Here is a 21,202-nt window from a genome sequence, read left to right as displayed (position 1 = left end):
CATTCATAAGAAAAACGAAAGAGGTAACGTGATACTAATTCGAGCGTTAACTTTAACAGTCGTTGGTGAAATTGGGGCTAAATCTCGTATCACGAGACGCGAGTATAAAACTCGTATTTAAATCGAGATTCGAGTCATTCCGCACCACAGAACAATATACTGTCCCGCACTACGATTGCGTAGAGGAACGACGTATTTGCTTTCTTTTGGCGTGAAATATTACGACAATGGAGTGATCCAACGAAAAAGCGTTGAAATTTTTAGAATTGCTTCAATTAGAACCATGCGTTTGGAACGTTAATGCCTAAATTTTTGTAGCGTTAATGCCTAAATGTAGCCAACGCGCAATGTTAATGCATTAAGCGAAGACGCGCAGTTTGGCATTACGTTAACGCTAACGCAGCCTGTGGAGCAGGAGCATAACGCAGGTCAGAGCCCAGAGGTGGAGCAGGAGCCAGTGATGCCAGATTGGGGAGAATCCCTCCAAATTTGGGGTTTTTTTAGGTGATGGGGGGAAAATTGGGGGGAACAATTTTTTGGGGGGATTGTTGGAGGAAAAAATCTGGGAACAGACGGCGAAATCTAAGTACTATGGTCCCGTTTTTACCCTTTGGTTATGATTTAGGGAACCATAAAAATGATCAAGAAGCTCGCGAAGATGCTGATTCTGTAAAGATTGGACGCTATTGCAGAAATAGTGTACATTCATCGTATCCATTTGTGAAATTCCCATTCATACAAACAAAAATTTTCTTTTATAATTTGTCGGGGATTTTTCTTGAAATCCCGAATTTTGGGGGGATTTCGGGGAATAATTGGGGAGAAACCATAGATGAAGTATCTACGATAGATGTAGTCTTAGCCCGTCATCGCGTGGCCATTTTGTGCTTATTTTCATACAAGTAGTGTGCGTTTATTTTCTTGAATATTAATTCTATTTGTCGATTATTTCAAAGCACATTATGATACAGAAAAGAAAGTCAATTAGTTCATGATATCGATTAACTATAGTTCAAGTGACGAGAATCAGTAAACACACGTAAAAAGCTATGCAATTTTTATAGCCAAATTATTAATTGATGTGACATTTTTAGCACTAATGCCTTATATAGCACGAATAAAGGATGAATAAACTTATAATTTATCTTTTTAGCTTACAAAATTACCAATTGAAAAGCCCAAAAAACGTCGTTCAAAACTTACGTATTTAATGTTAAATTCACGTGTTTGAGGCATTCTTTGACCATTCTTATGGTTTCTTATTTAGCGGAACCACAAACTCAACAATATCTAGCATTAAATGTTAACTAAAAATCTTTATTAACACTTTTATTACATGAAATATGCAGACCGACCTCTTTGTTATGTCCTAGTAAGTAGGACATAACATTACACGCTTTTGACGCTTAAACACCGATATAAGGCTCTCTTCCAGTCTATAGTACCTCAATGGGAGAAACCGAGTTGGCCGTCTGGCAACACTGGCAGGAGCATAGCCATAAAAGAAAAAGTTGGCGGGCTTTTTAAAAAGAGAAGCGTATTTTTTCAACTTTTGCGAAATTAATTATTTAAAATAGTTTTTATAAAGAATTTTAATAGGAAAACAGCGCAAAACGGTGGAATAATAGACGTTGAAATGGAGGATCCTGGGGGGACAGCCCCTGGGAAACCCGGTAGAAAAAGGCCGCGAGGGCCTGATACTGACGAAGACAGGGATGTTCTTGATGAGTCATTTTACATCCCCTATAGCAAACCCGGCTACAGACGCTTGTTCCCGGAGAAGTCCCACTCTCAGGAGTACATAGTATATACCGAATCTACCCAGGCCGATAGCAATATCGGCAACAAAAATCCACTTACACTGACATCCATCTTCAAAGAAGAAATCAAAGGAATGATTGGAATAAAACGAGTAGCAGCTAATAAAATAGCAATATCATTCTCCCAGGCAAGTTATGCTAATAATTACTTACTGAATGAAGCCTTCCATTGCAAGAATAATTTAAAAGCATTTATCCCAGCTAAGAGCATTGAAAAAATCGGTGTATTACGGTATGTACCAACTAGGATAAGCAATGAAGACCTCTTCAAAAAATTAACTTCATCATCCGAAATTATTGGAGTGAGAAGGTTTACCAAAAAAGTAAATGGTAAAGTAAAACCGTTTCAAACGGTTTCTGTTACATTTCTCTCGAATATATTACCTCAATCTGTGTCATTAGATATTTTTAATTATAAAGTATATGAATATAACCCTCCTTTGCTGCAATGCTACAAATGCTTTAAATTTAATCACCATGCTAAAATATGTAAATGTGTCCAAAAATGTTCGATTTGTTCTAAGGAACATCATTATTCTCAATGCCCTGATGATCAGGCACTGCATTGTGCCAACTGTGGTGGACCACATCTTGCTATATCTAGAAATTGTCCGGTTAAGCAAAAGAAAATATTGGAAAAACAAAATAAAATGGCATACGCAAATGTGACTAAAAACACTGACCACACTTACAGTTTGGCACATTACAGCACTGATTTCCCGGCATTACTATCTAAAAAACGTGAGATAACTAATGAGGAATTAATGCAAGGTATATTAAAAAGCGATAATATTTTAAAGTCTTTAGTAGCAACATTGGTAAATTTAAGTAACAGTAATAAAAAAATGACAACATCTGTAATAAAGGAAGAATTATTAAATAACCTTAAACATGGATAGTAATTTTTTTAAAATATGTCAATTTAACGTTGAAAATCTTAATAGTAAAAAACCTCTTCTTATTACTTTTTTAGAGCAAAATGACATTGATATATGTTTGTTAAATGAAACACATTTAAAACAAAATCATAATTTTAAAATAGCAGGTTACAATTTTATTTATCAACATGGCCTTAATGGCCGTAGTGGAGTTGGCATACTCATTAGGAATAATTTCAAATACATTACTGTCAATCTGCCTTTTTATGAAGATTTACAATCTGCAGCTATAGTTCTTAAAACTGATATTGGTAATTTGTCTATCTTATGTAGTTACAGTCCACCAAGAAGAGGACGGTTTAAGTCTAGACAACTTAAACAAATTATTAATAATTTACCAAAACCGATAATACTATCCGGAGATTTAAATGCTCATCATGTTGCTTTTGGATGTCTCCAAACCAAGCCTCGAGGTACAGACATTTACGATTTATTAGATGAGTGTGACCTATGTATCCTTAACTCGGGAGCTCCAACAACAGTAGGTAGTTTACGTAATAGCCAATCTTCAATTGACATTACTTGTGTTAGCCCACAAATCGCTCCTCTATGCCATTGGAGTGTTAGTGATGATCCAATGGGCAGCTATCATTATCCCACTTTTACAGTTATTGAACTCCGTCCACAAGATTTTGAAGTGGGTCAACCAACAGAAAGATTTCTGTATGACAAGGCAGATTGGAAACTCTTTGCGTCTGAAACAGAAAAGGCATTCAGGTCATTCACTATTGATCACAATGAACCTTTAACTACTTATAATAAATTTTGTGTAATATTAAATACAGTAAAAGAATTATGTATTCCAAAACTAAATATAACTTCCCCAACCATTAGAAAAAAACCAGTTCCTTGGTGGGATGATGAATGCTTAGAAGCAGTTAAAAAAAGCAAAGCTACACAAAATTTTTATAGAAAACATCCATCTGTAGAAAATTTCATAGAATATAAAAATTAGATGCCATTAAAAAAAAGTTATTAAGGGAAAAGAAAAAGAATGGTTGGAGAAGCCTTTGTGAATCATTCAATAGACAAACACCTGTTACCGTCATCTGGAATTATATCCGCAGATTTAAAAGAGCTTCTTCTGTTAGTAGACCAAAAAACAGTGAATGGATTCCATCTTTTCTTGATAAGTATGCACCCGATGATCCACCTGAAAAATATATAGACATTAATTTATTAAATTCATATTTTTCCCAGGAAGGCAATTCTAGTAGCATATTTTTGAGTAATATTTTTACGTGGCAAGAATTTCAATTTGCTTTGAAATCTAGAAAAGACACTACTCCAGGCTTAGACGATATCCCTTACAAAATATTAGGTTACATGCATAAAGATGTCCAAAAATTTTTATTAGATATTTATAATTTATTATGGACAAACAATCAAATACCAAACTCATGGAAAACACAATGTATTATACCAATCCTCAAACCAGAAAAGCCGGAAAATGAATGTAACTCATATAGACCTATATCTTTGTCATCTTGTGTTGGTAAAATATTCGAATACATGCTTAAGGTGAGACTAGACTGGTATGTTGAATCGAATAATATCTTACCGAAGGAGCAGTATGGCTTTCGTAAAGGTAAAAGTTGTGTAGAAAGCTATGTTGCATTATTAAGGGATATTAAAGATTAATTTCATTCATTTTCTTCCACTGTTTGTGCCTTTCTTGATGTCCAGGGGGCGTTCGATAATGTTGATCCAACTATCCTTGTTGAAGTCTTGATAGATATAGGTGTCCCCGGAAAAGTCTGTGAATGGATTTTTAAATTTCTATTTAAAAGAACAATGTATGTCAAATTTAATAACATATTACATGGACCTAGACATATATATAAAGGCACAATGCAAGGTGCCACTATTTCGCCACTGTTGTATAGCATATACACAAGTCAGCTGTGTAAATATCTCATAAGTTGTAATGTTAAATTTCTACAGTATGCGGATGATATTGTTGTATATAGTAGTCATAAGGATGTAAATATTGCTGTAAATATATTGAATAAGGCATTAGAACAAGTATATAATTACTATACTAGAAAATTAAAGTTATGGATAAGTTTGGAAAAAAGTACAGCCATGATTTTCTCTAAATCAGATCCAAGAAGTTTATTTAACATTAAACTTCACAACAACAGTCTCAAATGGGTTTCGGAAAAAAAGTTTTTGGGGATATATCTTGATAATAAGTTAAAATTTGAAAATCATATACAACAAATAATTAAAAAAGCTTGTGGAGGTCTTAACATAATTAGATCTTTAGCAGGAGTACACTGGGGATCTGACCCTAAAACTTTATCCATGTTATATAAGAGTTTAGTACGTAGTCACTTTGATTACAGCACCTTAGCATATTACAACTGTAGTTATAACTTATTAAGAAAATTGGATGTTATTCAAAATAAAGCTCTTAGAGTCATAACCGGTGCAATGTGCTCTCCTCCTATACATATTATGGAGGCCGAGGCATGCATACCTCCACTAACTATCATTAGGTTAAAAATAGCTGAACGATTTTGCCTAAAGGTGTTTGCTTCTAAAAATGATCATCTTTTAAAAAGAATTCTTCCTATAGTTCCATCAAATAGTATGAATGTGGGTCCATATACCAATGTTTCTAACATTATTTCAAGAAAATTGCCAGAACTTTTAAGAATTATGATAAATATTTACTTAAATTTTGGAAATTATATATTTAGAGAAAATCATTGGCCTATGTATAATATTGAATATAATGCCTACATGCATGATGTAACAATATGTGAGCAACAAATAAGTAATCAAAATGATCTTCTCGATACTATAGATAATGAGTACAGAATTTATACTGATGGGTCAAAAACCTTAAATATTGTTACATCAGCCTACTATGATCCTCAGAAAAAAATTAAAAAATGTTTAAAATTAGCGTATCAATGTAGTATATTTACTGCTGAATGTTATGCTATTTATAGAGCATTGTTGTATATATCTTTAATTAATGAAAACAATTTTTTGATTTTAACTGATTCACTAAGTGTTATAACTGCACTTAAGAATAGAGTTTTAAAATTTAATACAAACTATTTGATACTAAAAATTAAGCAAATTCTGTACCATATGTATATTGATAGTAAAAATGTTAAATTCGTTTGGGTACCTTCTCACTCTGGAATAACTGGCAACGAAGAAGCTGATGCAGCAGCAAGAGGAGATCCAGACGAAGACCACAGTCAACTACAGCACATACCGTATACGGATATACATGCTCCTATGAAAGACTGCCTGGGAGAGTTGTTCAAGGCATACTTTACCCAAACGTCGTCTGAAAAAGGAAAATGGTATTATGACATACAAAAGGTCCCGCCCGCCAAACCGTGGTACCATAAATTGAAAGAAATGTCTAGATCATTCATAGTTACTATGAACAGGATGAGATTTGGGCATTGCCAAATTAAATCTCATTTATATAAATTGAAGATGGTAAATAGCTCACTTTGTGACTGCGGCGTTGAAGAGGAGACTCTTGATCATCTGGTTCTTCGATGTGGAAAGCATAATATCGCACGCCTAATGTTGTGTAGTGAAATCAGTGAAATAACGGACAAAGATGACAGTGACAGTGACAGCCATCTAAGCATAGACAACTTGTCTTTGAAAGACTTACTTCAGAAAAGTACTTTATATGGACCGCTTTACAGCTTTTTTAAAAATATTGAGAAAAAACTTTAATAATTTGCGTTAGCATTCTAATTTCTATATAGTTTGTGACTTGTATTTAATTTCGATTGGGCTAAAAGGACCAGTATCCAGGCCCGTAAAATAAAATATTAAAAAAAAAAAAAAACATAGCCATAAAAAAAACAACATGGCCGATTTTCAATTTTCGTCTTTTTGTTTTTTGCTCTTCGGTTGTTTTGAAAGATGTTTTGTGTGTGTACTGTGTGTATTTTAGAAAATTTATACTTATTGTAGAAGGCTTTGTTAATTGTTTGTATATTAATTCTTATTGCTTTTAAAGTTGGTGAATCATTTTCGTTATGAAAGAAAAAAAATTGCGTCTCAATAATAATTATTGAACTAATGTTGCTGCACAATTTACTTACATACTTTGGTCGGCTGTCTGCCTTTTGTTTTATTGTAACAAATACCTAGTCATTGTTTTTTATCAATTTTTTGCATTAGCCTCTGATGGTAAGCTCAACTTTTCATTACCATCATATATACTAGTAATCTGTGATTACCATAACGTTTTTGGCAGTACTTGTTTGCCATCTGTGTGATGACTGATGAGCATTTTCATCCATACCCACTCGTGGGTTACATGCTCAATCTGGCATCAGTTCAGATCAATCTGAGATTGACGCCAGATTGATGGTAAAGTATAATTATAATAAAATAATGATAAGTCCATCAATTCGTGGATTGCACGTTCAGTTTCGCGTCAATGTTTAACAGATTGATGAGAAACTAAACGTGTAACCTCCAACAGAAGCATTTCTTCTGTCTTGATTGGCATATACAGCATTACCTTGTGGTAATGATGAATGTACCAATCATTACATGTACTCACTATCTAGAAACCTGGGCCGGGCATGGTTGGCTCACATGTATAATTCTTTTATCATCAGCAATTTTTTGTACACCGACATAATATACCTTTTCAAAGGACAAACCTTTGAAAAGGTATATTATGTCGGTTTGGTATGGTATTGGAAATAATTGTTTTGTCCTTGTCATTACTATGACTACAATTTGTTACTACAAATCGTCGTTGGTCGCTCTGCGCAGGTCCAAAAAACTGCACATGTCTATTCCGACACACATTCTAGTCTACCTGCGTAGGCATACCTGCACAGGTGGACCTCTCCGGTAAACCGTACTGTGGCTTACATTATAGTTACAATATCCGAATTATTTATAGAATATCAATGTTTTTTTAGTTTAAATAAATGAGTTCTAATATGCAAAAGTAAAAAATTATGTTCATTTTAATTTGAAGGGTCTGTAATTGTGGTAATGTTGTATCACTTTAATGTTTTATATTATAATTGTGGTAACTCTTGTGGTTTTCCTCGATGTCAGTGGGTAAATAAATTATTGTTTAATTTATTCACCCACTTACACCAGGTTAGTTCCGTAACTGGTGGTAGGCCTCATCGCCCTTATTTATATGACATTCTAAAAGTGTTGATTTTGTAAAACCTATTTGTGTAGATAGATATCAAAAACGCCCAAGTCACGATTAAACATTTTTCGGATAATGATGTTCTTTTCTAGTTGGAACTTTTAGCGAGTAAAAAACTGTGATTATTGTTTGTGCTATGCATATTATACACGGCAACACTGAAAAAGTAAAAAGCGAAATAAATTCATTGTGTAAATAAACATTTTCAACGAGTTTTATTAGGACTTAGGTGCATATGATGTAATACTTATGGACTTCGTCAATATTGAAAAAATAGGGCACTGGACATGAGTGAGTTTGAAATATTGCAATAGGACTTAGGCGAGTTTGATATGAGTTAGTAATTAGGGTACGGCTACGGACTCAGGAAATAAAATGTAATATTAATTATTATCATAATATAATCATTTCTATTCGTACAACAACAAAAAAAATCTAAACAAAATCAAATATCTCCTCAGGAATACAGTCATTTTCTTCACTTTCTTCACGTCCTCAATTTCGCCCTCATGGCCGGATAGAGCTAGAACATTTTTAAAATAATTTAACTCCGGAATTTCTGGCCACTGTTCTCCGAAGTGTTTTTTTAATAGTTTATTTACATCGTCAAGCTTTTTCTGTTTGATGGTGACTGTGTGGTTTATTCTGTCAGGTAAAATATGCGATATTTTTTTACCTCTTTTTGTAATTGGTATAAGTTGACCTATGTCATTTCTGTATGACAATTCACCACCTACTAGAATTTTTCGGGCCACCTTTTCAATAATTATGCGCTTGCATTTACTTATTTGGAAGTGCGGGCTCTGCGTGTTTTTAAGCACATTCTTGCATGCTTTTTTCCAGTCAAATACTAATACTTGATCAACAACATGATAGATGGTAGCATTAGATGAGTCGTATAAAATCAAAGGCGGCAAAGTAGGGTTGATCCTACTTTTGACAGGAGAAAAAAACTAATTATTTGAATACCTAGTCCATAGATAATCATGACGGATGCCTTACTGTAATCTGTGGTCTAACCAAAACAGAATAAAAAGACAACCCCACTTTTTAAGATGACAACAGAGGTGAAAATTTACTTTTTTGATGCTAGATTGCCGCTTTTGAATGTAACTTTTCAAGAATGCCGTATTTGAACCCAAGCTATGCCAAGATTGCCGCCTTTGATACCAAATATATGTCATGATCGCCATATTTGATTCTCACTGATTTAGTGAGAAAGTAGGGTTGTCAATACTTATAGCAATATTACACAAGCGAAAGTTTTTGAGTAGGTTTGTGTGGCGTTCATCTCCTTAACATAACGACCGGCTGAAAATTGGAATACCTACACATAGCTTATGACCTGAGATTTGATCGAAGCTTATGACCTGGAATAACATAAAAGCTACCTTTTGCTTGGGTAGGTATCGCGAGTGAAGCCGGGGCGCATGTTAGATAGTAATAAAACAATAATAATTGTAGTTAAGTACATTTTTTATTATAGGAACATTTTTACCTTTCACAAAAATAAAAATTATAGGAAAATTGCGACATTGCACTTATACTTAATATTACAGTATTATAAAGATATTCATTTTAAATAAACGAATTTCTTAAATAATATGTAATTGCACGTTTTCATTCACAGCTTCAGTGCAGAATGTTTCTACCCTCTCTGGAGGAGACATTAGTGTCTCCTGAGTTCCAAAAAGTTCTTTGTAAAACACTAAAGATGGAGCATCTTCCCATTCAGACCCGTAATGTTTTTGAAGCAGTTTCTTTACGTCCTGTAATTTATTTTTATTTACAGGTACAATATTGAGTAAAGGCTCTGGATTGATCATAGAAATAAATTTTCCACGCTGACAAATGTTTTCAAATTTACCTAAATCACTTTTATAGTTCAGTTCTCCGCGAACTAGTACATTTCCTGCTTTATTGGATCGTCTCAATACAAATCGTTTGCAGTTTTTAAACTGGATTGTCCAAGAAGTAGTCTGTTTTAACACTTTTTTTATGGCCTCTCTCCAATTGCTTACAACACAGTCACTTCCAATTTTTACTGCAGTCGCAGATTCCTTTATAATTTCTGTTATTTCATTAGGATGCGTCATTATTTCTCTTTTTTTAAGTTTCCTTTCAATCACACCAAACACTCGGTCAGCAGGCATGAAAGAATGCCCAGTCACTGGGAATACTAATTCAATTTCATCAATTCTAGGGTTTTCTAACAACCATTTACAGCAAGTCCCCAAAACTACACTGTTTTTGTTTTGGCCGCCGCAACCGTCAGCGACCAAACGAATTACAGTAATGCCAGTTTTATCTGTCACATTCAGCCTGTGATATAGAGCAGATGCAATAAGATTTGAATCTTTCTGATATTCATTTTCAGTGCAATAATATGCAAAGACGCTTCTTGGTGTCAGCGGGTCTTTTGAAGTGCCCTCTACCATTGTGAAATTATAGTAGTATAATTGTCGACTGTAATATGTCGATTGATCGGGTAACTTGGGTAAGGGCAAGTTTTTTTGGCAGTCGAATGAAATGATCTTGATATGATCACGGGCATCTCTCAATTTTTCAAAAAAGGCTTTTGCTCTCAAAGTGTGAATACGTTTCTCTATGATCAGCTTATTTTTCTTAAAAGAATCTGTTTCGATCTTGATTTTTTCAGCCAGTTCCAGGCAAGTGGAACACACATCAGTTTTTGGCGATCCAAATCCGATGTTGTAACAAGTGTTAAAAATGCGGCGGAAATAAGACTTCTTCACCATTGAATGAGCATGTTCACTTGCTTGGTACATTTTATACAATGTAGAGACATTTAATTCGGATGGTAAATACAACCGTTCAGCTTCCTTTGACTTTCTGCAATAATGAGACTCTATGCATCGCAGTTTTGATATAAAGTTGTGAATAGTTTCTTTCTGATGTATAAACTTCGATGTTTTGTGGTCTCCTCCACGATGTTCTATACCGACTTGTCCGGTGTAATGAAAAAGTTTCATTACATATGCTACTCTGTGCTTGGTGATACCAAAAATATTTAAAAAGAATTTTTGGCAGACAGGTATTCTTTTTTTGTTAGCGATCACTCCATATTTAATTGTCGTCTGTTTCTTCCCTTTATATTTATGAAGATTTTTACTGGTTCGGTTTGTTGGTACAATTTGACACATTTTTAGCAGGATAGCATCTTGATCTTTTTTGCTTGCATGTGAATAAAAGTCTTGATGAATTCTTTGTAACTGGGCTATGGTTATATTTTTGCACTTAAAAGATGGTGTGTTGTGGTCGCAACAGCGTTGTGGCAAACTTTTTGGTTCGTACCTGAACAAAATAGGAAAAAACTTGGTTAGAACCACAGAAATAAGTCAAGATAGAACTGCTAAGCGGGTGGAGTACGCGTGTTTCAATCTTGCACAAGTGAGCAAGATTCGTTGAACATTCATTCAGTCAGCGCGCACGTCTCGACTTGATTACACCGGAGCGGTTGTGCAAAAATGCCTCATTGTGCAGTGTCTAATTGTAAAAATCGGTCAAAAGGTGGTATTTTTTTCCATGGGTAAGTTATTTGTACGCAAGCACAATGAAAGACCTTAGGGGAGGCCTTTGCCCAGCAGTGGGACAGCATAGGCTAGGAAAAAAAAGTTATTTGTTAAAACTAAAAACAAAACAAAAAATTACACGAGCGATTCCTTAGCAACGCACGCGCGTCGCCGTTCTATCTTGATTTATTTCCGTGATTAGAACGCTGCTGCTTTAACTAGTAAAAATGTTTTATAATGTCACTATCACATAATATTTCTTATAATGTCTTAGAGGTTATTATTATTACCCAGTGGGAAAATAACTTGTACTTAAATAAAATTTGTCAAGTCACTATTTGGCTATTTATATAAGGATCATCGAAAGAATAGATTAAACAAGTAACACTCTGTCCTGTTAATCATATTCATGTAAAAAATCTCGTCAATCTGTTGGTAATTAAAAAAGGTTACAACCCTAGGAGGATGATAACCATACAACTTACCGCCGTTTTTTCAACACGTTTTTTTTCCATGTTTCGGGATTTCTGCTCCGTTTTCTCGCAGAATTATTGGTCACGGGCTTTGGACTTTGCTCCATACTCAAAATAAACAATAATATTACAGCAAAACACTAATAAAGCAATAAAATCTCTAAACCACTTTTTCACTAATACGGCACAATCCACCATTTTGTGACGTGACCCAATGAACGCTTCTGATTGGTTGACAGTGCAAGATTGCCAGGTATGGTCGTAATACTAGAAAGATCGCCAGCTTTGATCCTTATTCCAGTTTAAGATTACGATTTTCAAGCGCATATGGCCGACTCTGGTTGTAAATGTCTAATGTAATGTGTTCTAATTTAAATTTTCTGTTTCCATATACTTATCTCATTTTTGCCTAATAACCTACTTTGCCGCCTTTGATTTTATACGACTCAGATGACATCAAATTAATATAGTCATTTGGATTTAAAACGTTTTCTAGACGCCGAATTTTTTTTTCGGTAATAGCAAAAACTCTGTCAGGAGGAATAAAGCTGTGGCCTGTAACTGGGAAAATTATCTCGACTTTGGAAATATTATGTTGCGTCTCGTTTAGCCATTTTGAAACCATCCCAACCAAAATCGAGTTTTTATTTTGACCACCACAGCCATCCGCCACAAGCCTGACGATTTTTTCCCCTCCATATTTAAACTATTTAAGCAGTGATAGACGCAAGATGATATTTTGTTGGAGCCTTTTGGTGCCTTATCCTCAGTCCAAACATAGGAGAAGACATTTTCACGTGTTAAATTTGTCTTAGAGTTGCCCACAATAATCGTAAAATTATAAATGTATAGCTGCCTCGAATAATAGGTTGATTGGTCTGGTACCCTTGGCATAGGTAAAATTTTTTGGCAATCAAATGAAAGGATAAGTATATCCGGATCATTATCTTTCAAAAGCTGAAAAACACATTTTGCTCTTAACTTATGGATTCTGTACTGTGCACGTATATTTTCCTTCTCAGGGCCATTTTGACATCTTTTCATTTTTTCTAAAAGTTGAAGGCAATCCGAGCAAACATCCTGTCGCGGTGTTCCAAATCCTATGTTGCAGAGGAGAAAGCAGCCCTCACTAATACAGGCTATGGATCGGGAACGGACTCTCGCGTCCTCACAATCCATGAAGCTCAGGGATTAACGAGTCCTTCGGTGATCATCATACAGACCAAGTCCCGAAAGCTGGCAATCCATGACAGCGTTCCTCATGCAGTTGTAGCTATATCCCGGCACACTAACACCTGTGTCTATTACACTGACACTGATGGAGACGCTGTGGCAAGCTTCATAAAAAGAGCCACGGAGGTGTCAACCGAACACATAAAAGATTATAATATAAAAATGGCTATAAAAGACAGGAACGATAAAGTCCTAAGCCACATGGCGGGTAGATTCGACACAGAACGATATCTTTTTAACAACCTAGAAACTCCACCCAGCTTGAGTGACCCCTCTCCACTAAGCCAATGTCACAACATCTAAAGGCAAAGGGTGGAGCAGCATAAAATCTAAGGAAATCGGAAAATGTCGGATCTACTGGCCGCCACTCCGACTGGGACCTCACCGTTCAAAACATTAATATTATTATTATGCAATTTATAAAACAATATATATATATATATAATTAATAAATATATTTATAAAACAATATATATATATATATATATATAATCTACCCGCCATGTGGCTTAGGACTTTATCGTTCCTGTCTTTTATAGCCATTTTTATATTATAATCTTTTATGTGTTCGGTTGACACCTCCGTGGCTCTTTTTATGAAGCTTGCCACAGCGTCTCCATCAGTGTCAGTGTAATAGACACAGGTGTTAGTGTGCCGGGATATAGCTACAACTGCATGAGGAACGCTGTCATGGATTGCCAGCTTTCGGGACTTGGTCTGTATGATGATCACCGAAGGACTCGTTAATCCCTGAGCTTCATGGATTGTGAGGACGCGAGAGTCCGTTCCCGATCCATAGCCTGTATTAGTGAGGGCTGCTTTCTCCTCTGCAACATAGGATTTGGAACACCGCGACAGGATGTTTGCTCGGATTGCCTTCAACTTTTAGAAAAAATGAAAAGATGTCAAAATGGCCCTGAGAAGGAAAATATACGTGCACAGTACAGAATCCATAAGTTAAGAGCAAAATGTGTTTTTCAGCTTTTGAAAGATAATGATCCGGATATACTTATCCTTTCATTTGATTGCCAAAAAATTTTACCTATGCCAAGGGTACCAGACCAATCAACCTATTATTCGAGGCAGCTATACATTTATAATTTTACGATTATTGTGGGCAACTCTAAGACAAATTTAACACGTGAAAATGTCTTCTCCTATGTTTGGACTGAGGATAAGGCACCAAAAGGCTCCAACGAAATATCATCTTGCGTCTATCACTGCTTAAATAGTTTAAATATGGAGGGGAAAAAATCGTCAGGCTTGTGGCGGATGGCTGTGGTGGTCAAAATAAAAACTCGATTTTGGTTGGGATGGTTTCAAAATGGCTAAACGAGACGCAACATAATATTTCCAAAGTCGAGATAATTTTCCCAGTTACAGGCCACAGCTTTATTCCTCCTGACAGAGTTTTTGCTATTACCGAAAAAAAAATTCGGCGTCTAGAAAACGTTTTAAATCCAAATGACTATATTAATTTGATGTCATCTGAGTCGTATAAAATCAAAGGCGGCAAAGTAGGTTATTAGGCAAAAATGAGATAAGTATATGGAAACAGAAAATTTAAATTAGAACACATTACATTAGACATTTACAACCAGAGTCGGCCATATGCGCTTGAAAATCGTAATCTTAAACTGGAATAAGGATCAAAGCTGGCGATCTTTCTAGTATTACGACCATACCTGGCAATCTTGCACTGTCAACCAATCAGAAGCGTTCATTGGGTCACGTCACAAAATGGTGGATTGTGCCGTTTTAGTGAAAAAGTGGTTTAGAGATTTTATTGCTTTATTAGTGTTTTGCTGTAATATTATTGTTTATTTTGAGTATGGAGCAAAGTCCAAAGCCCGTGACCAATAATTCTGCGAGAAAACGGAGCAGAAATCCCGAAACATGGAAAAAAAACGTGTTGAAAAAACGGCGGTAAGTTGTATGGTTATCATCCTCCTAGGGTTGTAACCTTTTTTAATTACCAACAGATTGACGAGATTTTTTACATGAATATGATTAACAGGACAGAGTGTTACTTGTTTAATCTATTCTTTCGATGATCCTTATATAAATAGCCAAATAGTGACTTGACAAATTTTATTTAAGTACAAGTTATTTTCCCACTGGGTAATAATAATAACCTCTAAGACATTATAAGAAATATTATGTGATAGTGACATTATAAAACATTTTTACTAGTTAAAGCAGCAGCGTTCTAATCACGGAAATAAATCAAGATAGAACGGCGACGCGCGTGCGTTGCTAAGGAATCGCTCGTGTAATTTTTTGTTTTGTTTTTAGTTTTAACAAATAACTTTTTTTTCCTAGCCTATGCTGTCCCACTGCTGGGCAAAGGCCTCCCCTAAGGTCTTTCATTGTGCTTGCGTACAAATAACTTACCCATGGAAAAAAATACCACCTTTTGACCGATTTTTACAATTAGACACTGCACAATGAGGCATTTTTGCACAACCGCTCCGGTGTAATCAAGTCGAGACGTGCGCGCTGACTGAATGAACGTTCAACGAATCTTGCTCACTTGTGCAAGATTGAAACACGCGTACTCCACCCGCTTAGCAGTTCTATCTTGACTTATTTCTGTGGTTCTAACCAAGTTTTTTCCTATTTTGTTCAGGTACGAACCAAAAAGTTTGCCACAACGCTGTTGCGACCACAACACACCATCTTTTAAGTGCAAAAATATAACCATAGCCCAGTTACAAAGAATTCATCAAGACTTTTATTCACATGCAAGCAAAAAAGATCAAGATGCTATCCTGCTAAAAATGTGTCAAATTGTACCAACAAACCGAACCAGTAAAAATCTTCATAAATATAAAGGGAAGAAACAGACAACAATTAAATATGGAGTGATCGCTGACAAAAAAAGAATACCTGTCTGCCAAAAATTCTTTTTAAATATTTTTGGTATCACCAAGCACAGAGTAGCATATGTAATGAAACTTTTTCATTACACCGGACAAGTCGGTATAGAACATCGTGGAGGAGACCACAAAACATCGAAGTTTATACATCAGAAAGAAACTATTCACAACTTTATATCAAAACTGCGATGCATAGAGTCTCATTATTGCAGAAAGTCAAAGGAAGCTGAACGGTTGTATTTACCATCCGAATTAAATGTCTCTACATTGTATAAAATGTACCAAGCAAGTGAACATGCTCATTCAATGGTGAAGAAGTCTTATTTCCGCCGCATTTTTAACACTTGTTACAACATCGGATTTGGATCGCCAAAAACTGATGTGTGTTCCACTTGCCTGGAACTGGCTGAAAAAATCAAGATCGAAACAGATTCTTTTAAGAAAAATAAGCTGATCATAGAGAAACGTATTCACACTTTGAGAGCAAAAGCCTTTTTTGAAAAATTGAGAGATAAAAACTTGCCCTTACCCAAGTTACCCGATCAATCGACATATTACAGTCGACAATTATACTACTATAATTTCACAATGGTAGAGGGCACTTCAAAAGACCCGCTGACACCAAGAAGCGTCTTTGCATATTATTGCACTGAAAATGAATATCAGAAAGATTCAAATCTTATTGCATCTGCTCTATATCACAGGCTGAATGTGACAGATAAAACTGGCATTACTGTAATTCGTTTGGTCGCTGACGGTTGCGGCGGCCAAAACAAAAACAGTGTAGTTTTGGGGATTTGCTGTAAATGGTTGTTAGAAAACCCTAGAATTGATGAAATTGAATTAGTATTCCCAGTGACTGGGCATTCTTTCATGCCTGCTGACCGAGTGTTTGGTGTGATTGAAAGGAAACTTAAAAAAAGAGAAATAATGACGCATCCTAATGAAATAACAGAAATTATAAAGGAATCTGCGACTGCAGTAAAAATTGGAAGTGACTGTGTTGTAAGCAATTGGAGAGAGGCCATAAAAAAAGTGTTAAAACAGACTACTTCTTGGACAATCCAGTTTAAAAACTGCAAACGATTTGTATTGAGACGATCCAATAAAGCAGGAAATGTACTAGTTCGCGGAGAACTGAACTATAAAAGTGATTTAGGTAAATTTGAAAACATTTGTCAGCGTGGAAAATTTATTTCTATGATCAATCCAGAGCCTTTACTCAATATTGTACCTGTAAATAAAAATAAATTACAGGACGTAAAGAAACTGCTTCAAAAACATTACGGGTCTGAATGGGAAGATGCTCCATCTTTAGTGTTTTACAAAGAACTTTTTGGAACTCAGGAGACACTAATGTCTCCTCCAGAGAGGGTAGAAACATTCTGCACTGAAGCTGTGAATGAAAACGTGCAATTACATATTATTTAAGATATTCGTTTATTTAAAATGAATATCTTTATAATACTGTAATATTAAGTATAAGTGCAATGTCGCAATTTTCCTATAATTTTTATTTTTGTGAAAGGTAAAAATGTTCCTATAATAAAAAATGTACTTAACTACAATTATTATTGTTTTATTACTATCTAACATGCGCCCCGGCTTCACTCGCGATACCTACCCAAGCAAAAGGTAGCTTTTATGTTATTCCAGGTCATAAGCTTCGATCAAATCTCAGGTCATAAGCTATGTGTAGGTATTCCAATTTTCAGCCGGTCGTTATGTTAAGGAGATGAACGCCACACAAACCTACTCAAAAACTTTCGCTTGTGTAATATTGCTATAAGTATTGACAACCCTACTTTCTCACTAAATCAGTGAGAATCAAATATGGCGATCATGACATATATTTGGTATCAAAGGCGGCAATCTTGGCATAGCTTGGGTTCAAATACGGCATTCTTGAAAAGTTACATTCAAAAGCGGCAATCTAGAGTTCAAAATTAAGAGTTCTTATACAAGAACAGCAACACTATTAAACCACCACAATTCTTAACCAGGGAAAATAATTAAGACATAATGTTAAATCTAAATTACTAAATCTAAAACTTACAATCTAAACATTCTAAATTGAAATAAAGGGAATACAATATTAACATAATTTAACACAACATGCAAAATTAAAACTAAATTACAAGTATTTACATAAAAACTCATGATTGATTTATTCTGGCATAATGCCAGTCCTGGCAGCCTCAATCATGATGGCATGATTGGGGTCTTCCACCCTCATCTTCTTTAGGGCATTGAAGCAACTCCTGGACACCTCTAACACTTCTACTTTGAAGGCTCCTGTGTTTTCACTTATGAGCCCAATTTTTTTGAACACTTCTGTCCTTGCTTTAGCAGGTGTGGCCGGTGACTCATATCCTGCTTTGTAATAGGATAATAGCTCAGTTATACCGGTGTAGTTTTTTTCTTTCTTGTGGATGATGTCATCAAGTCTGATTGCCACATACAGCATCAGTGCATGTATATGTTGTTGCCCTGCACTTATTATAGGGTGTAGAGAGGGTAAGAATGGGCAACATATGGCATGAGAGATAGAGAAGTCCTCTGAGGTTGATGTGCCTACATCTGCAGATGGGCTTGATGTGCCAGCTGCGTCTGATATTCCGGGTATTGAGAAATAGGATACAATCTCCTTTACTGCTTTGAGATGAAACATCTGGACAGCCACAGATGGCAGGACACTTGTGATTCTGGGAAGAGTAATGTCTTTTGATCCTAGTGCAGTTCCAGATTGCCTAACATCGTCATTAATATCATATTTCTCCTTTAACATCTCAAGGATGTCACTAAGTCCTTGTATGGATTTTTGTATTATTTTGGAGATGTGGTTGTTCCTTAATAGGAACATCATTATTAGAAAGTTGAGATCGCGATTTAGGGGCTCTTTGTTAGTGAACCTATGCTGAGCAGTGGTGCTCTGTGTCACTTTAAAATCGTCGTTCACATTTGACAAGTCCCATTCCATCAACGGCTTCTTCTGGGCATCATAAGAAGCTCTGTTTCGGATTATCTGTCTCATGACCACTCTTGGGTCAAACCCTTGGTACTCTAAAGCAGTCCTGAGCAATTGCAGGAACTCATTCTCAGGATTTACAAGTTTCCTGAACTCGTTACTATCTATCGCCTCCTTGATTTCAGGGTCCTCTTGGAAATACTTCAGCACGTCTGATAGAGCCCAATTTTTTGCCATTGCTGCTGATTTCCCAAAACCTAGGACTCCGCTGAAATTTGGGATAGACCGTAAGAGTCTTTCTCTCAAGTGATCGAGGGGATTAATTGTGATTCCAAATATTCAACTTATCAAGATAGGCCCGACAATGTGTGAAAAAAGATATGAACTGGCACAACTGGAAATATCTAGTCATATATCAGCGTTGAACACTTTGCTTGAGGAGTCCCATTATAATGAAGAAAGACTTAAGTCTCTATTACTAAACTCATCATGCCAATGTAAAGTAAACTGTTCATCGGATATCATTAATCTTACTATGGATGTGGAGACTCATTCCAAACCCTCTAATATAGAAAACTTAGATGCATCATTGGCCTCAAGACCAGGCTCAATCAATATTTACAGCGATGAGCTGGGTCGTGGTGTCGGAATGCAACTGAGTAAGTTGTACGAAGGACAGTCAGTATGCAATACCTGTATGCCGGGTGCTACATTTGAACAAATATCAAATAAAGTTTTAAGCATTACTCACTGCCCGAATACTACATTAATAATATTGTCAGGGAGACGGGGAAATGTCAATAAAGATCAATTGGAAAAGTATATAGAATCACTAAGTTTACTTAAAAATGTAAGTAAAGTTATCTTATTTACATTTCCCTACATAAAACGGTTGCCATGGGAAAACAAATTAAGATATAAGCTTAATAGCCAATTGTATAAGGCTGTTAAAAATAATTGTATATTATTGAATGAAACTGAGAATAAGATAAACATTATTGACATTAATAATATTCTTAATTATAAATTATGTAAGTTGACATTAGATAGATATTTTCTATCATTTTACTTTACACGACTTATAGCAAGTACGCTATTCAATTTTTTATTTTTAAATTCAGCCAAGAACTTGGCTAGTAGGACGATAACTGCTTCTGTTGAGCAGTTTGGTCATAATGATATGACATCTAATGACAGCTTGGAATATGTTCCAAATAAAAATAATTTAAATTAGACTATAAGACAACAGAGGATGTCTCTAGCACTGTAGATCTAATTCAAAATAGTAAACTTAGTTCACTTACGCTGGTGCATCAAAATATACAAGGAATGTCAAATAAGGAACTAGAAATTGATTTATTTTTAAATAACAATAATGTAGATATTTTATGTATTACTGAACATTGGTTCAAGAAAAATGAAATAATGTTAAATTATAGTATGCACCAGCTGGCAAGTTCTTTCTGCAGAGAAAAAGCCATAAGAGGTGGTTCACTCATACTAATTAACAAGAATTTAAAATATAAAGAACGTAAGGACTTAGTGAGCCTCTCTACAGAACGAACAACTGAAATAGCCTGCGTAGAGGTGGGAAACTTTATTATTATATGTGTATACAGGCCTCCACTAGGATTATATGATATATTTGAAAAGGACATGGAGATTTTATTAACAAAAATAAGTGCATCTAACAAACACATTTTACTTTGTGGTGATTTTAATATAAATATTTTAGACAATAATTCAACCACTGTTAGATTCACTTCTTTGTTAAGATCATATAATTTGACAAATTTGTTTTATGAACCCACAAGGATCAGTGGCAACTCTGCTACATGCATTGATAATATTTTTACCAATATAGACTCCTTAAAGAAAGAAGTCTTAAACATACTAAGCTCTGATCACTGTGGACAACGAGCTATTTTCCCCATGAACAAGAATTTCAAAAAAGTATGTAAAAACAAAAGTACTTGTATTCCAATTAATGATAAACGTATTGAGAAGTTTAGGGGTGAAATTATATCTAAGATTGGAAATTTAGAATATCATAGTAGTCCAGATATGACATTTGGTAATCTTTTCAAATTAATTAAAAACCATTTTGATACTACCTTCACCTCTAAGACAGTTGGAAAAAACAATAAGAGTAAATTTAGTGAATGGGCTACACCAGGTATTATGA

The 21,202-nt window shown here is 35.2% G+C and overlaps 2 long non-coding RNA genes across 2 annotated transcripts; one reads left to right on the top strand and one right to left on the bottom strand.

Moving 5' to 3' along the window:
- Positions 1 to 3,756: 3,756 nt before the first annotated feature.
- Positions 3,757 to 6,436, bottom strand: LOC121735918. Its single transcript, XR_006036943.1, has 4 exons — positions 6,240 to 6,436; positions 5,904 to 6,068; positions 4,320 to 4,515; positions 3,757 to 3,911 (listed from the first exon to the last, which is right to left on the bottom strand). It is a non-coding gene; the product is annotated as an uncharacterized LOC121735918 (long non-coding RNA).
- Positions 6,135 to 19,956, top strand: LOC121735919. Its single transcript, XR_006036944.1, has 3 exons — positions 6,135 to 6,144; positions 13,431 to 13,435; positions 19,599 to 19,956. It is a non-coding gene; the product is annotated as an uncharacterized LOC121735919 (long non-coding RNA).
- The last annotated feature ends 1,246 nt before the right edge of the window (positions 19,957 to 21,202 follow it).

This window comes from Aricia agestis, chromosome 18 (assembly GCF_905147365.1).
Source record: "Aricia agestis chromosome 18, ilAriAges1.1, whole genome shotgun sequence".
Taxonomy (NCBI): domain Eukaryota; kingdom Metazoa; phylum Arthropoda; class Insecta; order Lepidoptera; family Lycaenidae; genus Aricia; species Aricia agestis.
The sequence above is the reverse complement of the archived record's forward strand: the minus strand, read 5'-3'. Positions and strand labels throughout refer to the sequence as shown.